Here is a 25,349-nt window from a genome sequence, read left to right as displayed (position 1 = left end):
CCCCTCCCTTTCAAGTGGTAAGGGTTTCTGTTCATGGGCAATTTGTGGTTGCAAATATAGTGATTTCAAATTGGGTCAATCTTTTTGAAATACCCTGTAGATTTTATCTGCTAGACCTGATCACTGCTACACATCCCTGGACATAGTGCAACCACTAGCCCAATGCATCAGTAGGATTCTAGCTTGGCAAGGATGAAGCCAATTTAGGTACCGCTTATGCGGGGAGGCTAATGTAACTAATTTAGGATGCCATAAAAATCTCCAGCAAGCAAACAAGCAAAGAATGAGGAAGTACTCCATCAGTGTCTCAAATGGACGGTGAAGTGACAGCTCCCCTGGTGGCCAGAATACCCTCATGAAAGCTGGAAAGTTAAATAGCCTCTGTCTATATATATTGTGTGTCTATGGCATTGAATGTTTGCCGTGTATATGTACATTGTAATCTGCCCTGAGTCCCCTGCAGGGTGAGAAGGGTGGAATATAAATACTGTAAATAATCTATATCTATATATATAATCAAGAAGAGTGTTTGTATGTGAGGGAGGACGTAGGGCGGAAAAGTTTGTGGCAGCTTTCTGATTGGCTGCCGCTGTGGTGCTATTTGCATATGGTCTCTGATTGGGCAGCTTCAATAGGAGCCCCTGGTGGAGAAGAGGGTTCATGGCAGTAACGGGGCATGACAGAAGGAAATTTGCATATGCTCTCTGATTGGCCAGCCTCAAATCCAACATTCCGAGATGACAAAGAGAAGAAAGGAAAGGCCGGGGGCTGGGTCAGAACACTACCAATACAGACCGAAATAGGCACACAGAGCCCCCATCACCCACTCTACATCCGACTGCAGTTTGGAGGACTATGAACCATGGATGATGGGACTTGCAGTACCACCACTCACATTCTGAGACCGCTGTTAACCTTATCCAATGACTGATCAGGACCAAACTTCTCACAGAGACCTCTCATGACCCACTTTACGTCCTGGTGTGGTTTGGCCGGGGATGGACCGTGGATTATGGGACTTGCAGTACAATTGCTCAATTCTTCAGACCACTGCAACCCTCATCCAATTACCAATAAATACCAAACTTGGCACACTGAGTCTCCATGACGCAGTCTACATCCAGGTGCAGTTTGAAGGAGGATGCACCATGGATGATGGGACTTGCAATACCTGCACTCCCTTCCTAAGACCATAACTGCCAACAATGATGGATCAGGACCACAATTTACACAGAGAGCCTGCATAACTCACTCTACATCCTGATGTGGTTTGGAAGAATTTGACAATGGATGATGGGACTTGCAGTCACTTCACTCACTTCCTGAGACCACTGAGACCCTCGCCAATCAAGACTAAACTTGGCACATGGAGCTTCAATGACCCACTCTACATCCTGGAGCAGTTTGGAGGACAACAGACCATGGATGATGGGACTTCAAGTACCTCCACTACCCAAGACTGCTGCAAAACTCATCTAATGACCAATCAAGACCAAAGTTGGCACACAGAGCCCCCATGATCCATTCTACATCCTGCTGCAGTTTTGGAGAAGGGTGGACCATGGATGATGGAACTTCCAGCACCTTCACTCACATTCTGAGACCTCTGCAAACCTCATCCAATGACGGATCAAGACCAAACTTGGCACATAGACCTCTCATGACCCACTTTACGTCTTGGTGTTATTTGGAAAACTTTGGAGATGGATGATGGGACTTGCAGTACCTTTGCTCACTTCCTGAGACCACTGAGACCCTCGCCAATGACTAATCAAGACTAAACTTGGCACATGGAGCTCCAATGACCCACTCTACATCCTGCTGCAGTTTGGAGGAGGACAGACCATGGATGATGGGACTTCAAGTACCTCCACTCCCTTCCAAAGATTGCTGCAACCCTCTTCTAATGACCAATCAAGACCACACTTGGCACACAGAGCCCCCATGATCCACTCTACATCCTGCTGCAATTTGAAAGAGGATGGACTTTGGATGATGCACTACCTTCACTCACTTACTGACACCACTGCCACCCTCATCTAATGACTGATAAAGACCAAACTTGGCACACAGAGCCCCCATGACCCACTCTGTATCCTGCTGCTGTTTGTAGGAGGATGGCCCATGGATGATGGGACTTCAAGTACCTTCACTCACTTCCTAAAAATAATGCTGCCATTACCCAAAGACCAATAAAGACCAAACTTGGCATACAGAACCGCCATTACCCACTTTCTCTAATAACCCGGGCAACGCCGGGTCCCCAAGCTAGTATATAATAAAGAAGAGTGTTTGTATCGGACAGAGAAATTGTGGAGGGCGGTGTATGTGCCAGCGTTCTGATTGGCTGCCGCTGTGGTGCTATTTGCATATGGTCTCTGATTGGCCAGCTTCAAGAGGAGCCCCTGGTGGAGAAGAGGGTTCATGGCAGTAACGGGGCATGACAGAAGGAAATTTGCATATGGTCTCTGATTGGCCAGCCTCAAATCCAACATTCCGAGATGACAAAGAGAGGAAAGGAAAGGCCGGGGGCTGGGTCAGAACACTCCCAATACAGACCGAAATAGGCACATAGAGCCCCCATCACCCACTCTACATCCTACTGCAGTTTGGAGGAGGATGAACCATGGATGATGGGACTTGCAGTTAACTCACATTCTGAGACCGCTGTTAACCTTATCCAATGACTGATCAGGACCAAACTTCTCACATAGACCTCTCATGACCCACTTTACGTCCTGGTGTGGTTTGGCTGGGGATGGACCGTGGATTATGGGACTTGCAGTACCATTGCTCAATTCTTGAGACCACTGCAACCCTCATCCAATTACCAATAAATACCAAACTTGGCACACTGAGTCTCCATGACGCACTCTACATCCAGGTGCAGTTTGAAGGAGGATGCACCATGGACGATGGGACTTGCAATAACTGGACTCCCTTCCTAAGACCATTACAACTGCCAACGATGATAGATCAGGACCACAATTTACACAGAGAGCCTGCATAACTCACTCTACATCCTGGTGCGGTTTGGAAGAATTTGACAATGGATGATGGGACTTGCAGTCACTTCACTCACTTCCTGAGGCCACTGAGACCCTCACCAATGACTGATCAGGACCAAACCTGGCACACAGAGTCCCCATGACCCACTCTACATCCTGGTGCACTTTCGAGGAGGACAGACAATGGATGATGGGACTTGAAGTACCTCCACTCCCTTTCCAAGACGGCTGCAACCCTCATCTAATGTCTGATCAAGATCAAACTTGGCACACAGAGCCCCCATGACCCACTCTGCATCCTGCTGCAGTTTGAAGTAGGATCAACTTTGGATGATGGGACTTGCAGTACCATCACTCACATTCTGAGACCGCTGTTAACCTCATCCAATGTCTGATCAGGACCAAACTTGGCACATAGACCTCTCATGACCCACTTTACGTCCTGGTGTGGTTTGGTCGGGGATGGACCATGGATTATGGGACTTGCAGTACCTTTGCTCAGTTCTTGAGACCACTGCAACCCTCATCCAATTACCGATAAAGACCAAACTTGGCGTACAGAACCGCCATTACCCACTTTCTCTAATAACCCGGGCAACGCCGGGTCCCCAAGCTAGTAAATAAATAAATATTCCTTGTTTCTGTGAAATGTCACGATATAGCCAAATAACTCGGACAAATCTATGAGATTTGAATGCCTTTGCATTCCAAATCCAACGGAGGAACCAACTTCATCCTCTTTTTGTGAACTATGGCCCATTTCATCAGGCCCATGCAATGTTATCAGAGGGGAATTAATACCATTTGCATTTATTTTATGCTGAATAAATATACTCCAAATGGCATAGTGATTTGTACATTGGGTTAGGTCTTTGTAGAACCGGGTTTGAATCCCGATTCAGCCATGAAAGTGCACTGAGTGACCTTGGGCAAGTCACACACTCTTAGCCTAAAAAAACCCCCTACCTTAGGGTCACCATAAGTTGGAAAGAACTGGAAGGTACGCAATGATATAAAAAGATCAAAAAGTTGGAGGGCCATTGTGTTTCTGTAAGAAAACAAAATAGATTTCCACAGACATAAAATCTCTTCCCTGATCCTCTCCAAGCTTTAAATTCACACTGAGGCCTAATTTAATCCCTTTCAGTCAACTCACAACTTTCTGTGTGTATCCACTTTACTCTTTCCCTGTTTGTCTTCCAGAAACTTCCCACCTGCTGATTCCTAAAGGTAATCTCCCAAGTAAGTGGCTCAGAGACCCATCCCTGCAGTTTAACTGACTCATTCAAAGAAACATATAGCGTCATTATGCAACATTAAGGCTCTTTTGACAAACCTGGGGCTCCTTTCTTGAGTCAGTATAAAGAAAACCAAAGTGACCAATTCACAGTAATGGTCAGGAAATGTACAACAGCAAAGGCTTCAGTAAATACTACCAAAGCCTTTTATTTAAGCCAGGACAGAGAATGGTTTCACACAAAACAAATTTACTACATAAGCATTTTATTTTCCTTATAGCATCTATTATGCCTTGCCTTTCTTCTAAGGATCTCAAGATGTCTTCCCTTCACACACACATTCACTTTTTTCCTCTCAAGATAGCTCTGTGATTATGGAATCATATACCAGAAATGCACAGACACCCTTTCCTTAATTATACAAGGGATTACATTAAGTTGCTTGCATGTAATGGAAACCAAGGGGATAATTTTGTTGCAGTATGCCGGCCACATGACCTTGGAGGTGTCTACGGACAACGTTGGCTCTTCGGCTTAGAAATGGAGATGAGCACCACACCCCAGAGTCAGACATGACTGGACTTAATGTCAGGGGACTACCTTTACCTTTATAGTATAAATGTATTGTGTTTGTACATAAAGACTCAACTTGTTCCCATGGTGTTGAAAGGTATAGCCCTTTTTATTGTTACTAAAATCTGAAAATACAACATTAAAATATTTTGTTGCCACTCGAGCTCAAAATCAGAAAATATTGGCAGAGTGAGGTTAACTACAAGGGGTGAGTGTTTAAGCATTAGACAACCAAAGTGGATTCTTCCTCTAAGGTCCCACACAGATGAATCAAATCACACATTATCTGCTTTGATAATGGAATATAGGACATAGATGGAATATAGGACATTGTGGACTCTGATAACCCATCTCAAAGCAGATATTGTGGGATTTTATGCCTTGACATACTGGGTTATATGGCTGTGTGGAAGGACTCAAAGGGTGGTATTAGTGCCAGAGTCATCCACTTTGTGTGTATGTGTGCCTTCACATCACTTGTTGACTTATGGTCAGGCTTTAGCACAGCAGGTTAAACCGCCAGCTGAAGGAAACCTTGCTGATTGAAATGTCGACAGTTCAAGCCCAAGTTGAAGTGAGCTCCCAACCATCTGCCCAGCTTCTACTCACCTACCAGTTCAAAAACAGCAATGTGAGTAGATAAATATGGATCACTTTGGTGGGGAGGTGATAAAAGGCACCCATGTGGATATGCCGGCGATTTGATCGGAAGTGCATCTAAGGACAACCAAAACTCCTTGGCGTCGAAGATAGAGCAACAGTACCCCCCCCCCCCATGGCTGGAGTTGAGCGCTGCCTCCAGATGCCAGAGATGGAAAAAGATGGGAAGCCTTTACCTCTGTTTATACACTGTCTTTGTTAATTGTATAACTCAGTTGAATATTTGCCATATATGTGTGTTGTAATCAACCCTGAGTCCCTTTGGGGAGATAGGCAGAATATAAATAAAGTATATTATTAAGTATATTACGGTGACCCCATAATAACATAGGGATTTTTTAAAGGCAAGAAATACAGTGAGGTCATTTTGTCAATTTCTTCTCATGAAATATAACCTACAGCACCTTATCTTTGTTTATGGTTTCCCATTCACAAGATGTATACTCAGGGGATGTCCCAGTCCTCAAACACTGGTGCTTGTTTATAAAGCTGTTGTCCTCCCAACCCTGCTATATGCCTACGAAACGTGGACTATCTACAGATGTCACATGCAACTCCCGGAATGATTCCATCAGCGTTGTCTCTGAAAAAGCCTGCAAATCTTTTGGGAAGACAGGTGGACAAATGACAGTTTGCTGAAAGAAGCAAACTGAAGCGACGGTCCTCTGCCATCAACTCTGCTGAACCAGCCATGTTGTCCGAAGTTTCCCAAAGCAATCACTCTACTCCAAACTCAAGAATGGAAAATGGAATGTTGGAGGAAAGGAAAAGAGATGTAAAGATGGGCTCAAAGTCAACCTTAAAAACTGTGGCATAGACACTGAGAACTGGGAAGCCCTGGCCCTTGAGCACTCCATCTGGAGGTCAGCTGTGACCAGCAGTGCTGTAGAATTTGAAGAGGCACGAATGGAGGGCAAAAGATAGAAATGTGCCAAGAGGAAGGCGTGTCAAGCCAACCCTGAGTGGAACCACCTTCCACCTGGAAACCGATGCCCTCAGTGCGGGAGAAGATGCAGATCAAGAATAGGGCTCCACAGTCACCTACGTACCCACTGTCAGGACACTGCACTTGGAGGACAATCTTACTCAGACAACAAGGATAAAGTAAATTAAGTAAGTACTCATGAGAGGGAGGGAGGGGGGATAGGAAGCACTATTGTTGCTGACCTACAGGCAGAAAACCCCCAATTTTGAGGGTAAGACCACAGAGTTCACTATGCATAATCACACAAAGTGACACCCTGAGTACTGCCCTCCCCCAGCTTTTTGTGCAATTGGAGCAACAATAACATCGAAAACCAAATCCAAAGAAACTGCAGAGAGTTGATGCTGTCCATTTTCAACATACAGTTGAAACTTTAAAAAAAAAGATTGAAGAGAATGGGTTATCTTTTATTCTTCGCAAGGAAAGCATGGCATCCTGAGAATTCTCATCCGTTCCAGTCTTAGATGCTTTTCAGGAAACATAATAATCTTTTTAAATATTGCAGATAGATGGGTTTGCTTTCCCCATTTCTGCCCTAAGGCTAATTATCTGGCACGAACTCTTGTCTAATTTTTCTGACACTGTTGTCACACCTCATTCTGACTGATGTGGATACCTGGCATCATGAAAGAATAATGTTTTTGACTGAAGATGAGAAAAAAGCCATAGCACGGAAAAACACATGGCGAAGTGCTAAGAAAGGCAGCTTCATAATGCACCTGTACAGCTGCTTGGAGGTTAGAGAAAGTGACTAAAGAAGAGCCAATTTTCTCATCAACATGCAAATTTATAGGATGATAGTAGATAGGAAACCTCCACCCCATTGACCAGATATGATCCATAGAATCTCCCCATATCACCCGTATAGTCCCCTGATCTACCCAGCATCAAGTCTTGAAAAAAGTCTTCATTGCCACCTATGTGAAATATTCACAAATGCAAATTACTGCATGTGGAGGAACGATTTAGGGATTTCATCTGGAGAGGAAAGGATTAGCTCTCTCTTACCTGCATGCTGTGACACCCCTCTGCAATTAGGCATGGAGCCATGTTTGCAATCCTAATGACAGCACAGAGAAAGGAAGAAATGTGTGTGTGTGTATGTTCTTTCTGAGAATGGGAGACTGCCGCATGAGAGAATAAGTGTGTTCCATGCTTTTTATGACATCCCTGGTGGCACAGCAGGTTAAACTGCTGAGCTGCTGAACTTGCTGACTGAAAGGTTGGCAGTTTGAATCCTAACAGCGGGGTGAGCTTCCATTGTTAGGCCCAGCTTCTGCCAACCTAGCAGTTCTAAAGCACACAAATGTGAGTAGATCAATAGGTACCGCTTCTGCAGGAAAGTAACAGCGCTTCATGTAGTCATGCTGGCCTTGGAGGTGTCTACAGACAACGCCGGCTCTTCAGCTTAGAAATGGAGACAAGCACCACCACCCCAGAGTCAGACATGACTAGACTTAATGTCAGGGGAAACCTTTACCTTTACCTTAATTTATGTTTCTTGTTGTGTGTTTATAGCTGCAGATGTACTGTATGTAGGTGTGTATGGATATCTGTGTGTGGATTCAAAGAAATAGCCATGTTAGTCTGAAATATCAGTATGCAAAGAGACTGAGAATGAAGTTAGTAGACCTTCATTCTACCAACTTTTGTAGAAATATCAATATGCAAAGAGACTGAGAATGAAGTTGGTAACATCAGCTTTTGTAGAAGTAGACTTCATTCTCTCAGTTGGTCTCTAGGATGCTACAAGATCTCATATGTGTGTATGAAAGGGACAATGTGTGGAGGTGGTCACACTAATATTAGTCTCAACTTATTTTTTAAAGTGGGGGACCCATGGATGCTTTCCTAATAGGGAATATGACCCTTGAGCCGAATATATGGGTTTCTTCCACATTTGTTATTGTTGTTTCTATAAAATATTTCTTATATTATTGTGTGTCAAGCTAAATGTTTTGAATGACAAACATTCAAAAGGAAGGTTTCCTTAAAAAGGATCAAAATATAAATGTAACTTTCCATCATATACATAGGTGTGGATTTCACTCTGCCATACATAGCAGAAACACATAGCTAACTAGGAAGACTTTTCACCACAGGAAACCAGGTGAGTCTGTTTAACTAGAATCAGACCTTGGAAAACAATTTATTTTCCTTTTACCCAGCTGGCAGCAAAAACCAAGATTTTAAGACCCAGTGAGGAACTGGAATGGCAACCCTGAAGGCTTCATGAGACCAGATGAAGAAATAATCGCCTTCAAGGGTGTCAACCTTCTTTGTTTGTTTGTTCCATTTATAAATGGGAGGAAAGAGATCCTCTGTACTCCCGTGTTGCTGAAAACTCAATCCCCTGGTTATAACTGTGAGTTCTGTATAGTGTGCTAGAGATAAAAAAGAGAGAGAGCCTGACCAGAATATTGACTGGGAATACATCAATACTGTCCCTGAAGTGCAATAACATAATGGACTGAACCGGAATGCACAACATTTATATAATGGTGAAAGTAATTACAAAATCCAGTGATGAAAAGCAGTTGCTCCCTGGTGCCGGATGCATTTGGCAATGCCTGCAGCAATATAACCAAATCTGAAGCAATTAAATATTCCACCACCTGTTTTTCTTCTTCTTGCCTTCAAATGGAAGACAGGTATTTGATCCCCAACTAGTAATACTATATAATGCTTATGAAATCTTAAATGTAATTTTAATTTTCTGTTTCTTTATGGCTCATATATTTGTTTCAAGAATCAAGCCTTGTTCTTGATTAAAGCCCATATTGCCAGCTGCTCAAAGAACTGTTTTTATTCCCCAACTGCACAAAATGTGTTCAGTTGCCCATTAGAAGAATGCTTGGGTTGGAGTAGATTGCTGTCAGTATCCATTTCCATGAAATGAAAAAAAGAGAGAGAGAAATGTTTTTCAGATCATGCAGTTGTCACTGTGGCTGGATCTACATTGCCACATAATCCATATTATCAAATCAGATAATCTGGATTACATTGAGTCTACACTACCATATCATTCAGTTCAGAACAGATAATCTGGATTTTATATGGCAGTATAGATGGGGCCTGTCTTTCCCAATTCATAAACATAACTAGGTTAGCCTGGAATATCAGTATGCAAAGAAATCTCGTAGAATCTCAGACTGTGAGAACAAAGTTGGTATCATAAGCATTTGAGAAGACTAAGATAATACTACCATCTTTGTCCTCTCAGGACCCATCCAGACAGTACTCTTATTGCAGTATTTAATGCAATAAATAAGGGGCTGTCCGGACAACATTCTGGACAGTCCCGAATTAATTCGCTACAACCAGGAAAACCCTGGTTTGTTGCGAATTAATTAGATAGTGGGTTATCTGATTTTTTGTCAGGAGCGGCTTGAGAAACTGCATGTCACTTTTGGTTTGAGAGAATTGTCTGTCTGCAAGGACATTGCCCAGGGGATGCCCAGATGTTTTACCATCCCGAAGGAGGCTTTTCTCATGTCCCTGCATGAAAAGCTAGAGCTGACAGGCAGGAGCTCACCCCACTCCCTGGATTCAAACTGCCGACCTTTCGGTCAGCATTTCTGTCAGCACATTGTGCCACGGGGGCTCTGATGTCATTGCTTCACCACACTGCTACTTCTCAACATCATTTTCTTCTCAACTAGCTGATTTTTCCCATCCTTTCCAAATTAGTCCCAGGCAGTTAGAAATCACATCACCATGATGAGTTGTTGTTCCTCCTCCTATGTACCTTCAGATCATCTCCAACTTTATCAACTTATGAAGACCTGAGGCAACCTTATCATATTGCTTTCTTGGCACAATTTGTTCAGGTGGAAATTGGCTTTGCCTTCCTTGGGCTAAGAGTGTGACTTTCCCAAGGTCACCCAGTGGGTTTCATGACCAAGTGGGGATTTGAATCTGATGTCCACCATACAACTCAAATATTTTTGTTGGATATCAGCAAATATCCAAGTCAGAAACAGTACTTGTTATAACAAAAGAAAGCTGGACAATGCCATGCCTACCTGCAACATTACTTTTCAAACCAGAATTAATTGTGCTTTTATTGCTGCCACTACCACCACCAAACATTTGTAACTTGTTATTTTTCCAAGCTATAGATATTCTCAGAACACACAAAGGTCAAGCAAGCATCAGGGAAAATGTTGCTATATCACTTTTCAGCCAGAGAAGACAAAGCAAGAATTGCACTTATCTCAGTGACAGTAAACATGCTGTGAGACTTAGCATGATCTGTGTTAAATGTGCCAGACAGGCAATTTACACTTAAGAAACATTAAATGGTGTGTGAACCAGGTATGCTATCAAAATAATAGGCTCCCCTGTAATCCCAACCAGGGACATTTCCACCCAGATAGATAAAGATGGCTGCATAGAACCAAAGGACAGGACTCCTCCAGAGGCTGGCTTTTCAATATTTACGGGGAGCCCACTGCATGTCGGGAGAGGCTTCAGGAGTTTAGATGGCATTGTTTGAATTCTCATGAAGACACTTCAGTGCAGACATGATCAATAAACCTCATAGTTAAGTCTCTCAATGTAGAGTCTCAGTCCATTGATGTAGGGAGCTCCTGAGAGGATACGACTCAAAAGACTTGAGACAGGTTAAGAAGCAAGAGGTGGAAAACCACCTGAAAGAATTGTTTTCCTTGAGGGGCACTAATAGTTTCATAATAAAGCAATGAATACTACTACATCACACATGGAAATATTTGGCTGAAAAATAGTGAGAAGTTGTTTTATTAGAAGCAATCCATAATTGTAAAGACAAGTACAATGAAGTATGTTTTCCCCCTTTCTTGGTTAGCTTTAAGACCTATTTTACATTTAAATAGGTCTAGATTTATGATTTTTGCAAAGTTACAATCCATTTATCCTGCTTCCTTTACAGGTATGCCCTACTTTAAGATACCTCACTAATATGGCACTTTTCAATTATACACTGCATCATTTTTTTTTTGTTATCTCCACTCAAACTGTTTCTAGTATTTCTGCACTTCCTATCTCGGTGTCATATTCTGGTATTCTGTCTGAACATATCACCTTTTATGAGCCAACTAGTGCTTTAAGATCTGTTGGGGAGGCTCTGCTTTCGGTCCCACCTCCTTTGCAAGGGCAATTGGTGGGGACAAGAGACAGGGCCTTCTCAGTGCTGACCCCTTGGCTGTGGAATTCCCTCCCTAGTGATATCAGGCTGGCCCCATCCCTCCTGGTCTTCAGGACAAGGCTAAAGACCTGGCTCTGTACACAGGCATTCAGAGAATAGGATAATATGGAATCGACCTCAACAGCTTGAATAATGACCATGAGAAAATCAATAAGTATAGGAACCAAACACTGCACTTAATCATGTTTTTAATGTTATGTTTTTTAAAAAAATTGTTTTATTGCTTTTATGTGTGTTTATTGTTTATATGTTTTAACTGTTTTAGAGTTTGATATGGCTTTTATAAGGTTGTTTTATGATACAGCATTGAATTTTTGCCAGAGTCTGTAAGCTGCTTTGAGTCCCTTGTGGGGTGAGAAAAGCGAGGTATAAATAAAGTAAATAAAGTAAATGTTATTACACTATTATTATTTACTTTTATATCTATTATTAGGCCTAGTGATACTGTGTATTTTAATATGTATTTTATAGAAATATGTTTTAATATGTATCTGTTATATAAATACATTTTAATATGTGTATTTGTGGAATTTTTACAATATTTATGTGTTCAAACTATTCTGTAACCCACTTTGAGCCAATAGGAGAGGTGGGTAAGAAATAAAATAACAACATACATGCATACATACATATTTGATAAATGTTAGAGAAAATATCTTTTAGGATTTTATATGCACTGTAAAAAGACATTACTGCAGACAAAAAAAATAGATGATAGATGAAACTCTTCAAGCAGTTAAAGACAAACAAAACATGAAGAAATTGGGTCAGAATCCTGAATGCAAGTGTTTAGTAACTTGTGTGGAGGAACAAGGAGAGTGACCATAATTATAATTATCAATGCAGAGAAATATGTCACCAAAAAAACCCTTTTTTTGTCTGTTGCTGCCTCCACGAGGACATGCCTCTCACAAAGGACCTCTTGCATTCCTCCCCTGAGAAGGAGAAGCAGATGCACAAGAAGAATCGCCTGGTCCAGAGCCCCGGTTTGTACTTTATGGGTGTGAAGTGTCCAGGTTGCTACAAGATCACCACTCTTCAGCCATGCTCAGAGAGTGGTTTTGTGCATTGGCTGCTCAGCTGTGTTCTGCCAGCCCACTGTTGGAAAGGCACAGCTGATAGGAGGATGCTCCTTCTGGCAAAAGTAACACTAGATGCAGAATTGGATGGTTGTTGCCCATTGGGTGGGGCTATAGGCCCAAGATTGGTGGCCATGATGGTGCTCTCTCTCTTGGAGAGCACAGACAGATCCCAAGACAACGAAGGCCAGCTGCAGCAGAACAACGCTTGGGGCCTCCAGCTGCTGAATGAGGGATCGGATCAAACCGAGGCCACCTGTGTCCTTGTAGCCTCGTCCATTTGACTCAATACATTTTGGACAGTAAAAAGGGGGAAGAACGAGAAACCTCTTTCCATGGTCTGAGAGCTTTAAAGGAAATTTAAACCAAGAGCGGGGACCACAACCAGTATGAAAAAACATTACATGACCAAAGAATTAGAAGAATTATACTGAATTATAAGAATTATACTATTATAAGAATTATACTATTGTTATACTGAACAATAGAAGAATTATACTGAAGACCTATATAAAAGAGATGAAAGAATGGCTGATTCATCCAAGGATGAAGAAAAGACTACAATTTCAGAAAGTGAAGTGGAAGATAGCTTCAAAGCACTTGGGATGAATTAATTCACCAGGAATGGATAGCATACCAAGAGAGCTGCTTGAACACTATAGAGCACTGGTTCTCAACCTGTGGGTCCCCAGATGTTTTGGCCTTCAACTCCCAGAAATCCTAACAGCTGGTAAACTGGCTGGGATTTCTGGGAGTTGTAGGCCAAAACACCTGGGGACCCACAGGTTGAGAACCACTGCTATAGAGGCAGAATCTACCCAAATTTAATCTAACATATGTCAAGAAATATGGAAAACCAAGCTACAGCCCACAGATTGGAAATGCTCAATATACTTTCCAGTCCTCCAGAAAAAACCCCACCAAGAGTTGCAGTAAGCACAGGATCTTCAAGGTAAGCATTAAGTGATGTTTAAAATTCAACAAAGACTTTGACTGTACATGGAAGTGGGAGGATGTAATTAGTGAGGTGAGAGGGAATGTAAATGTAAAAAGTAAACATATTTTAAATTCTTAATTGGTGTTATCAAACATTAATTGGGTGGGAGAAGTGACAGCCTAGAATAGATGAGTTGCTTAGCAGGTACTTTGTGATGAAAAGCTAAATAGTCAAAGAAGGTTAAACTGAATTATTTTGAAGGTATAATGAAATATTGAATCCACACCTGTGAAAGAAATCACACCACGATCCCCCTTCCCATTACTCCTTTTTTATCCTTACTTTCTTACAGCATCTTTGTCTTGTGAATACGGCTGGCTCTACACTGTAGAATTAGTGCAGTTTGACATTCTCACTGCCATGGCTCATTATTATGGAATCATGAGATCTGTAGTTAGGTGAGACCATCAGCACTCTTTGGCGAAGAAGGTAGAAGACCTTATAAAACAAAAACTCCCATTTATTTATTTATTTCGTGTCAAAAGCATTGCATAAATAAAACAAGTATAAAACTGATAAAATAGAGGGAGCACAAGTTGCTAAATAATTTTAGACCAAAAATGGGCAAGACCGAACACATTGTAGCTTTAAGCTATTCTTCCTTTGTGCATGAGGCAGGACATTGTGGGCAAGCATACAGGTGTGGAGTTGTTTGTTCTGCTCCACAGTCACAACAAGGTGGAGGATTCTTCTAGGAAGTGACATTTCGCAAGGTTTCTTTTGATTTCCTAACACCACTTCTGAGTCTGTTCGGGGACTTCCAAGTTATCCATTTTTGGTTTAGGGGGTCATCCATTTGGGGTTTACTGGTTTAGCTGCCCAGAAGGATAGTTGCTGTTGCTGGGGGTCATTAAGAGAAGTGGTGGTTCTCATGAAACTTTTCCTTGATTTGGATCTTCTGGGAGGAGACCTTTTTTTTCGTGTCAGGAGCAACTTGAGAAACTGGGGGGGGGGGGGGGGGGAGTAGTGAGGGGGTTTCAGAGGGGTTGCCAAAGACCATCAGAAAACATGTATTTCTGGTGGTCTTAAGAATCCCTTTGGCAGAGAAGGCTGAAGATCTCTCTGCCTCTCCTCTTCCCTTTTGGAACAGAGAAATCCTCCCACCTCCTCTGCTGTGACTGGCCAGTCTCTCAGCCAAGGAGAGGGCTGTTTCTGACACTCCAAGTGGAGAGGGGAGAGCAAGTGTGCTTCATGCCTGGCAATGTGGTGTGCATGTGTGGGCGAGAGAGAGCGTGCAAGGCTGGAGGGAGATTCACGCCAGCAAGCCCTTTCAAGGCATGGGGGTCCTGTGTGGGAAGTTTGGCCTAATTCTATTGTTGGTGAGGTTCAGAATGTGCTTTGATTGTAGGTTAACTATAAATCCCAGCAACTACAACTCCCAAATGTCAAAGTCTATCCCCCCCCCCCCCCCACATACACACACACATTCCACCGGTGTTCACATTTGGTCATTTTGAGGATTCATGCCAAGTTTGGTTCACATCCAACATTGTTTGAGTCCACAGTGCTCTCTGGATGTAGGTGAACTACAATTCCAAAACTTAAGGTCAGTACCCACCAAACATTTACAGTATTTTCTGTTGGTCATGGTGTTCCAAGTCTGGTTCAATTCCGTCATTGGTGGAGTTCAGAATGCCCTTTCATTATAGGTGAACCATAAATCCCAGCAACTACAACTCCCAAATGGCAAAATCAATACTCCCCCAAGATTATTCAAAATTGGGCGTAGCGGGTATTTGTGCCAAATTTGGTCCAGTGAATGAAAATACATCCTGCATATCAGATATTTGCATTATGATTCATAACAGTAGCAAAATTACATGTATGAAGTAGCAATGAAAATAATTTCATGGTTACAAGTCACCATAACATGAGGAACTGTATTAAGGGGTCACAGTATTAGGAAGATTGAGGAATACTTTTATAGTCTATCAACAGATGTAGGTTTGAGACATCCTGTGATTATTCTACATGTTTCATTCAGTGCTATATCCATCTGTTTTGTGTGGGCAGACTTCTGCTAAACAGGGCAGGCACACTCAGCAGTTGAGTAAGACAAAGCCAGGGCTGATGCTCTAATTTTGGGTCTGCACCCCATGCGCTGCCAGTAAGTTTCTGCAGGATGTTATTGCGTGCAGCTACTTTGTGCTTGGTGTTCATATAGTGTTTCCTAAATGTTAGTCTTCGATCTAAGGTGACACTGAGATATTTAGAATGGGAACAGTGTTCAAACTCCCATGATCCCATAGCATTGAGCTATGACAGTTAAAGTGGTGACAAACTGCATTCATTCTACAATGTAGATGCACCCTTAGATGGCAGTCACTCTCAAGGGCTTCCTGCAATATTTTCATAATTCTATAACTTTTTGGCATAACCAAAGCATAACCATAACCGAAGCAAGCTGCCCTTCTATGGTGCTTAAAATATGCTGCCTGAGCTGGCTGCTTAATTCTGCCTCATGGTAGTGCTGGTTTTGATAAAAGAAAAGGACTACATAAATCCAAGCAAATATTCCATAGGACTGAAATTACACCCAAGCGTTTGATGCAATACTCACCAAAGTTGATACACAGATCAACTCACTGTAGTATTGTATCCTTATGTAAATTCCAAATTCCCTTCAATAACACTTCTGATAGTTTTCATCTTGTCAACATCTCTGGCTTACGATTGTCATTTGTTTGGCTTTTCAAGTATGACAGGAGATAATGTGTGCATTTACAAACATAGATGATGATCTATTCCACAATAAAGTTTGAAGGGCCCAGAAACAGATGGGATCACTCCTTGTTTTGTTCTTGAGGTTAATGGGTGGATAACATAGATGTTACACATGGTAGTCCGCTTAAATGCCTGGAAAACTACCATAACAGGCATAGCAGATGTCTGGAACAACATCAACAATAGTAATATTTGACAATGGCTCTATAAAATATTTATATTCCACGTACACCCCCAGTCCACCCCCTTCCTTAGCACCAAACAAAGACGAGTGAATATGCAACCAGTCAGCAAGGGATTTGCTTCCTTTTTGACTTGACTAATACTATAGAGCTAAAAAGTAATTTGCATCTCAATAAAATGCATTTCCTTACCCACTTCATATCTCTCTAATTCCTTAGAAGGATTATAAAATAAATGCCGGGATCCATATTTACCTGGATGTAAGTCCTATTAAAATGAATAGGACTTGTTTTTTAGTAGGTCTCCTTTGGGTTTTGGAATAAAGTTGCAATCATGTCCAAACCTACCTAGGAATAAACCCTGATGAACCTGTGAGAATGAATTTCTGAATCAATGTGTTTACGATGGTTTCTTAAAATCATGAGCAGTCTATATATATATATATACATATACATACATACACACACACACATACATACATTTTAAAATCTCAGGCTTGTCAGTAAATATTTCTGTGATAACTGCCCTCTTGCATTGCTTTAATATTTGTTATGTGCTTTCAAGTAGATACAAGTTTTCATGGCAAAATTTATTCAGAGATGTTTTGCCATTGCATTTTTAGATGGACAGTGTGTGACTTGCCAAAGGGCTTCCAGTGAATTTCCAAGGATCAGTGGAGATTCTAGTTTCCCCGAGTTTTCGAGTTTTAGGATTCAACTACACTGTAGATTTTGACACCACTTTTAACTGCTGTGGCACAAACCTTTGGAATCAAGGGAGCTGTTGCTACAGGTTGAGTAGCCCTTATCTAGAATTCCAAAATTGTCTACATGGATGGCTGAGATAATGCCACTTTTCCTTTCTGGTGGTTTAATGTATATAAACTTTGTTGCATGCAAGAAATTATTAAAAATACTGTATTCTTCAGGATATAAAGTATTATATATATATATATATATATATATATATATATATATATCTCAAACCCAGAGGGTGCTCACTAATGCTTCCTCTTCATCTTGGAAAGAAGCCCGGTCTTGTTCAACATCTTTATTAATGACTTAGACGAAGGGCTAGAAGGCATGATCATCAAGTTTGCAGACAACACCAAACTGGGAGGGATAGCCAATACTCCAGAGGACAGGAGCAGGAGTCAAAACGATCTTGACAGATTAGAGAGATGGGCCAAAACTAACAAAATGAAATTCAACAGGGACAAATGCAAGATACTCCACTTAGGCAGAAAAAACAAAATGCAGAGATACAGAATGGGGGACAATGCCTGGCTTGAGAGCAGTACGTGTGAAAAAGATCTTGGAGTCCTCGTGGACAACAAGTTAAACATGAGCCAACAATGTGATGTGGTGGCAAAAAAAGCCAATGGGATTTTGGCCTGCATCAATAGGAGCATAGTGTCTAAATCTAGGGAAGAAATGCTACCCCTCTATTCCGCTTTGGTGAGACCACACCTGGATTATTGTGTCCAATTCTGGGCACCACAATTGAAGAGAGATATTGACAAGCTGGAATGTGTCCAGAGGAGGGTGACTACAATGATCAAGGGTCTGGAGAACAATCCCTATGAGGAGTGGCTTAAGGAGCTGGGCATGTTCAGCCTGAAGAAGAGAAGGCTGAGAGGAGATATGATAGCCATGTATAAATATGTCAGAGGAAGCTACAGGGAGGAGGGAGCAAGCTTGTTTTCTGCTTCCTTGGAGACTAGGACGCGGAACAATGGCTTCAAACTACAAGAAAGGAGATTCCATCTGAACATTGAGGAAGAACTTCCTGACTGTGTGAGCCGTTCAGCAGTGGAACTCTCTGCCCCAGAGTGTGGTGGAGGCTCCTTCTTTGGAAGCTTTTAAACAGGGGCTGGATGGCCATCTGTCAGGGGTGATTTGAATGCAATATTCCTGCTTCTTGGCAGGGGGTTGGACTGGATGGCCCATGAGGTCTCTTCCAACTCTCTTTGATTCTATGATTCTATAATATGTATAATGTATACATGTATAAGGTGTATTGGGCCCCCTGGTGGCACAGTGGGTTAAACTGCTGAGCTGATGTACTTGCTGACCAAAAGGTTGGTGGTTCGAATCTGGGGAGTGGGGAGAGCTCCTGCTGCTAGCCTCAGTTTCTGCCAACCTAGCAGTTTGAAAACATGCAAATGTGAGTAGCTCAATAGGTACCGCTTCTTTGGGAAGGTAACGGTGCTCCATGCAGGCATGCTGGACATGTGACCTTGGAGGTGTCTACAGACGCCAGATCTACAACTTAGGAATGGAGATTATCACCACCACCACCACCACCATCACCCCCCCACCCCCAGAGTTGGACACGCATAGACTTAATGTCAAGGGGAAACCTTTACTTTTACCTTATAAGGTGTATATATACATTAATTTTACCTTTAAACTTTGATCCCATCTCCAAGATATTTCAATATGTACATAGTGTATATAAAAATGCAGGAAATTCAAAAGCCAAGTGCTTGACGGATAGGGGATACTAACCCTGTATAGGGTATTTTGGTTGGTCCTCCTAAAAATATTTCCTAACTATAAATAATTTATATATACACACATACATTCACATATATACATGCGTGCATACAGACATACACTAATTTAATTTCAAGGGCAAGTGGGCTTGGGGGCTTGGAAGGGTCGATATTTAAGAGGAGGAGGGAAGGGCAGAGGGATGACCTGGGTTTTGTTTGATTAAGCAGTCACAACATTTATGAAAGGTGTAAAACTGAGGGCACTTCTAAATGAAGTCATCTGTTTATCCACAGGATAGATGCAGGATGGACCTTGAGTTAAACTAACATAAATCCAGCTGCAATTCAGAATTAATTTCAACAGTGCCTTACTGCTAGAAATTAACACCACTGAAATTTAATCCAGCCTTTAGCTAATTGAAAGGCTTTATGTCAGATGCAATCATTAAAATAAAGCGAAGAGTTAAAAAATACAAACATTCCAGAAAGAAAAGTCATAGACCTTTAATTTTGCTTCATTATAGAGAAGGAGCAGAGATTCAAAGTGTGGCAGGCAGGGCTCTCCATGAATGCGAGGGGAAGAACCCCCATTGAACTTTTGTTGTAGCAGAACTACATGAGCTCCAACTGTCCAGATTTAGCAATTTTCTAATTGTCTACTTTTTTGGCTACTTTTAAAGTGTTCCAGTTTCTCTCTCCTTCTCCCATTTCCCTCCTTTTTTTTCAGTTTACCGTATATACTCGAGTATAACCTGATCTGAATATAAGCCGAGGCACCTAATTTTACCACAAAAAATGGGAAAACTTATTGACTCGCGTATAATCAGAGGGTGAGAAATGTAACAGCTACTGGTAAATTTCAAAATAAAAATAGATACCAATAAAATTACATTAATTGAGGCATCAGTAGGTTAAACGTTATGTAGAACTGTAATTTAAGATAAGACTGCCCAACTCTGATTAAATCATTATTCTAACCTTCGTCAATGTAAAAGTGCATACATATCCTTCCAATAATAACAAATAGAGTAAAATAATAAATATAATAATAGAGTAAAATGATACAAGTAATAATAATATAATAAAATATTAAATGTAATAATAATAATAGAGTAAAATAATACATGTAATAATAATAAAATAATACATGTAATATAATAATAACAGTAAAATAATAAATAAGTATAAGCCGAGGGGGGCTTTTTCAGCCTAAAAAAAGGGCTGAAAAACTCAGCTTATTATTATTATTATTATTATTATTATTATTATTATTATTGTTATTGTTATTATTATCATCATCATCATCATCCCAGCTGATGTTTCTAATAAACTAAAAGAAAAAGAATAGATACAAAAACTGGTGTTGATGCGACACAATGCTGTATTCAAACGGAGGTGGTGTTGGTGACATTGTTAGCTTCACCTGCACAAGAGTTGAGTTGTACACATCGCAGTAGTCAGGAGTCATCCTTGGAATTTGGACACCACCTCACCATTTTCTAGGATGGTGCTAAGCCTTACCTGTGCAGGTGAACGTCGCTTGTTGATGCCTGAGTTAAAGACAAAAAAATGATTTAAGTAGCTCTGGTATAGCAAATCTTTCCCCACTCTTTTGCCAAACAGCTGCAAGGTAATATTTCCATGTCAGGATTACTGTATGTCATAGAACGCCCTTTTCTGATATCCAAACTAGATGTACTGGTTTACAACTCATGGCCAGGATAGCGGCACACTTCATGATGGTATACTCTCCATCTGTCCTGATTTGGCAGGCACGGTGCCAATTCATTCCTAGTCATCCCACATTTAAAGTGCTTTTATAATGTCATAATTTATTTTGCTTCCTCCCACTTTCCTCCTTGCCTTCTTTCATTTGCAGCAAATGAAGTTCAAAGTGCAGAGTTGCGTTTAATCAGTGAGCAGAGAGGATAAAAGCAAGTCAAATCTTGTCCATCCCAATAGATTCGGACAAAATCAAACTGCGGCATGGTATAGCTTGGGTCTTCTTCCTCATTAAAAACAGTTGACATCTTGACTACACTACAACTTCCCCAACAGTAGAATACAATCGTTAGAATGATGACTGAGGAGGGATGGATCTACACTTCATATAATGCAGTTTCAGAACAGATTAACTGCATTGAACTGGATTATATGGCAGTGTAGACTCATACAATCCAATTCAATACATTTAATCTGCATTATGAAATGCGTTTATATGGTAGTATAGATCCAGCTGAGATCTAAGTTTCATAAAGTCACTATTAGTCAAATATGGATTTGATGTAAAAAAAAGTAGAAATTTTTCTCTCATCCATATAGACCAGGGGTCCTCAAACTTTTTAAACAGAGTGCCAGGTCACAGTCCCTCAAACTGTTGGAGGGCCGGATTATAATTTGAAAAAAACATGAATGAATTCCTATGCACACTGCACATATCTTATTTGTAGTGGAAAAGACACATAAAAACAATGTAATAGTTAAAATGAAGAACAATTTTAAACATATAAATTTATTAGTATTTCAATGGAAAGTGTGGACCTACCTTTGGCTGATGAGATAGTATTGTTGTTGTGTGCTTTCAAGTAGTTTCAGGCTTTGGTTGACACTGAGCAAGGGCCGGGTAAATGACCTTGGAGGGCCGTATCCAGCCCCCGGGCCTTAGTTTGAGGACCCCTGATATAGGTAGACACAGACACCTAGAGACATTCACTCTGGGCAAACTCATGGGATTTTGTAGTATAAGGAGTACTTTAGATTCTTAGGCCCCATCCACACTGACCATTTAATGCAATTCAGAGCTAGCTTCAAACTACACTGGCTAGACAACTCCTACAAAAGTGTGCCCCTAATCTGCATTTATGCCCTGTGGTTTTCATAATCACCATCCTGGCCTCAAACTGGTTCCAGGGTTTGCTATGTAATCATCTGTCTGCACAACAAAGCCATTTTTTCTCCAATACTAGTTTGAAACTACATTAAATAGTCAGTGGAGATGGGGCCATAGCCAGAAATCTCTAGTACCTTACCAAACTAGAACTCTCAATATTCCACAGGATGGCATCATGGCAATTGAAGCAGTACCACATAATTGTTATTGTGTTGGATAGAGGGCCCCAGAATTATTTTTGAGTGGTGTATGTGCGTGATAGAGACTAAGAATGAGAGAGGAGGAAGAGAAAAGGAAGCAGGAAGGAAGGTGATTGTCTGCATTGATAATATAGTTTAGGATGCATAAACATCCTTCCCAGAATGATGTTTATGTTCATGGATTGAGTTTGAAACTTATCCATGAAGTGAGGGACATAGGACGTTCCCTGTTAAATTAGCATTTCACAGGCTGTCAACATCTTTTTTGTGAAGAGGTGCTTCTGGTGAATAAAAACACCCTTGAGCAGCCATTCATTTATTACAAAACTATGTATTATTTTTATGTGATGAGTATAGACCATTGTATGAAAATGGAAGAATCAAAATTGAGTTTTTGATTCAGCATGCCAAGTATAAATCCATATACAGTAACTGGTGGTGGAGAGAAACAATTGCAGTCACAACCTGACATCTAGTGGTTATGAGGGACCATGACACTGTCCATGCACAAAACCAGAATGGTTCAGATTTACACAAAATTTGTCACTGTTTTAGTAGTGTTTTTTAAAGTACCCACAAAAGCTATTTTGTCATCAAAAGCCTCCTGCTGAGAATCAAGATACTGGGTTGCTGTGAGTTATCTGGGCTGTATGGCAATGCTCCACAAGCATTCCCTCCTGATGTTTTGCCGACATCTATGACAGGCATCCTCTGGGGTTGTGAGGTCAGTTGAATGGCCAGGGCAGGGGAAAGAACCCTTGTCTACTAGAGGTACGTGTGAATGTTGCAATTTGCCACCTTAAGTAGCATTGAATGGCCTGCAGTTTAAAGGCCTAGATGTTTCCTCTGAGGGAATCCTTTGTTGAGAGGTGTTAGCTGACCCTGATTGATTCTTGTCTGGAATTCCCCCTCCCCACTTTCTTTTAAGCCTTGCTCTTTATTTACTGTCCTGATTTTAGAGGTTTTTAATACTGGTAGCCAGATTTTGTTCCTTTTCATGGTTTCCTCCTTTCTGAAATTGTCCACATGCTTCTGGATTTCAGTGGCTTCTTCTCTGTGTAGTCTGACATGGTTGTTGCTACAGTGGTCCTGCATTTCTGTGTTGTAAAATAATATGTTGTGCTCAGGTTGGTTCATCAGGTGCTCTGCTTCTCTCACCTCTGGAGTCTATACCATGGAGCTGTGGACAAGTCTACATAGGGGCCACCAAACACAGCATTTCCCAAACACAAGTCAAGGAACATGAAAGGCACTGAAAACTAATTCAACCAGAGAAATCAGCCATAGCAGAGCACCTGATGATTCTGGCTATGAAAGACTTTAATAACACAATCAAAATGCTATTTTGCTTCCACTATCCCATGTGTGATTTAGTTCTCCACTATTATGGGGAAGAGTTGGGAACCACATGATATATTTACGTATTTTTACTGACTCGTGTATAAATAACTTGATTGGTGGGGACGAGGGACAGGGCCTTCTCTGTGGTGGCCCACCAACTCTGGAACTCTCTCCCCAAGGATATCAGACAAGCCCCAACGTTGGCAGTCTTCAGGAAGAGCTTGAAGACGTGGCTGTTCCAGTGTGCCTTCCCAGAATAGGAAATTCCAAGCATCATGTCCCAAATGCACTTTACTAGAAATTTAAGATTGTCTACATACTGCACCTATCTCCAAAAACTTATTCATTTCACCTGGTCATACTCAGCATTTTTTAAAATTTTTAATCGTTACATTTGGCCCGGCCTTAGTTTTAAATGTGTCGTGGTGTTATTGTCTAATGTGTACTGCTATTGTTTTAATGCTTAGTGTTTTGTTTTTATGAGTTTATTTATTGTTGTATTTGTTATGCTGTTTTTTTACTGATGTGTTGGGCCTCGGCCTCTTGTAAGCTGCACCGAGTCCTTCGGGAGATGTTAGCGGAGTATAAATAAAGGTTTATTATTATTACTACTATTATTATTATTATTATTATTATTATTATTATTATTATAACTGTCCATGTGCATGCATTTCACTCCATGCACATGAAGTAGACTCAGTCTAAAAATCTTTATACTAAAACTTATTTTCTTTTGGTTAATCTTAAAGGTGCTACAAGATCCCTTTGCAAAATGTTCCATTCTGACATACAAAATGAAATTCTAGATCTATAGAACGTCAAAGTGTGCCTGTCTGTTTGCACCACAAAAGCTGTTGCTAGGTAGAGTGACCCTCTGTGATGTCACTGAGAAAGAAAGGTGACATGTATATGAGAGAAAGGGAGGAAGAATGGAAAGAGCCACAAAGAGAACCATGTCGACATAAAGGCATTGTGAGGTAGGCTTTCTCAGAACTGGAGAAGATAGAAAGGGCAAGGGAAGGAAAGAAAAAGAGAAGCAAGGGAAAGAAAGGAATAGAGAAGGGAGGGATGGGGGGGGGGTGGAGAGAAAAAGGAGAGAAGGAAGAAAGACAAACGGGGAAAGGTATGAGGGGAGGGAAAGAGAAAGAAGGGTTGGAGGTGGGAGAGCTGCAGCCCCTCTGGCACCTGGGGAATGCCAAATATGTAACGCTAGTTTCTAATAATTCTCAGTGTGCTTCTTTTGTACTTAACACCAGGTGATTGAATGTAGGTGGCATTTTAGTAAAGCAACAAGTATATGATTTTGCAAATCTGGCCATTACTGATGTGACTGCAAGATGGTTGAATTGAGCCAATGAGTGGATGACCTCCAGGTTCCTCTCTAACCTTAATTTTACAACTCATTGTTTTCCACCCTTGCCAACAGTGGCTTTGTAAGTTCTCAGGAAAAGGTATTTCTCAGGGTTGCTATCCCAGGTTCTTTATGTAGATTTTCTCAGACTGAACATGGACTTATTTCTTTTGTTTTGACTGCAACTCAAGCATGTACTCTACAACTGAAGTCATATCAGTTCTACCAGACAATACTCTATACAACTGTTTGAATAGCCCAATAGAGTTGGATTTGGTGGGTAGGGAATCTTCTATCACCCATGTAACTGAACAAGAAGATTCCAGCATGACAAATTTCTCAATTATCACTCCCTTAAAATACTTCGACAAGAAATACATGTAACATTTTGTACAATGGCAAGCATTTTGGAACAAGAATGTTCACACACTGGTT

General features: G+C 41.2%; 1 pseudogene; it reads left to right on the top strand.

The window, feature by feature from the left end:
- Positions 1-12,553: 12,553 nt before the first annotated feature.
- Positions 12,554-12,800, top strand: LOC132770058 (small ribosomal subunit protein eS27-like; annotated as a pseudogene).
- Positions 12,801-25,349: the final 12,549 nt, after the last annotated feature.

This window comes from Anolis sagrei, chromosome 3, assembly GCF_037176765.1.
Source record: "Anolis sagrei isolate rAnoSag1 chromosome 3, rAnoSag1.mat, whole genome shotgun sequence".
In the NCBI taxonomy this organism is placed as follows: Eukaryota; Metazoa; Chordata; class Lepidosauria; order Squamata; family Dactyloidae; genus Anolis; species Anolis sagrei.
Note: the sequence above shows the minus strand (reverse complement) of the source record. Positions and strands in the feature narration are given on the sequence as shown.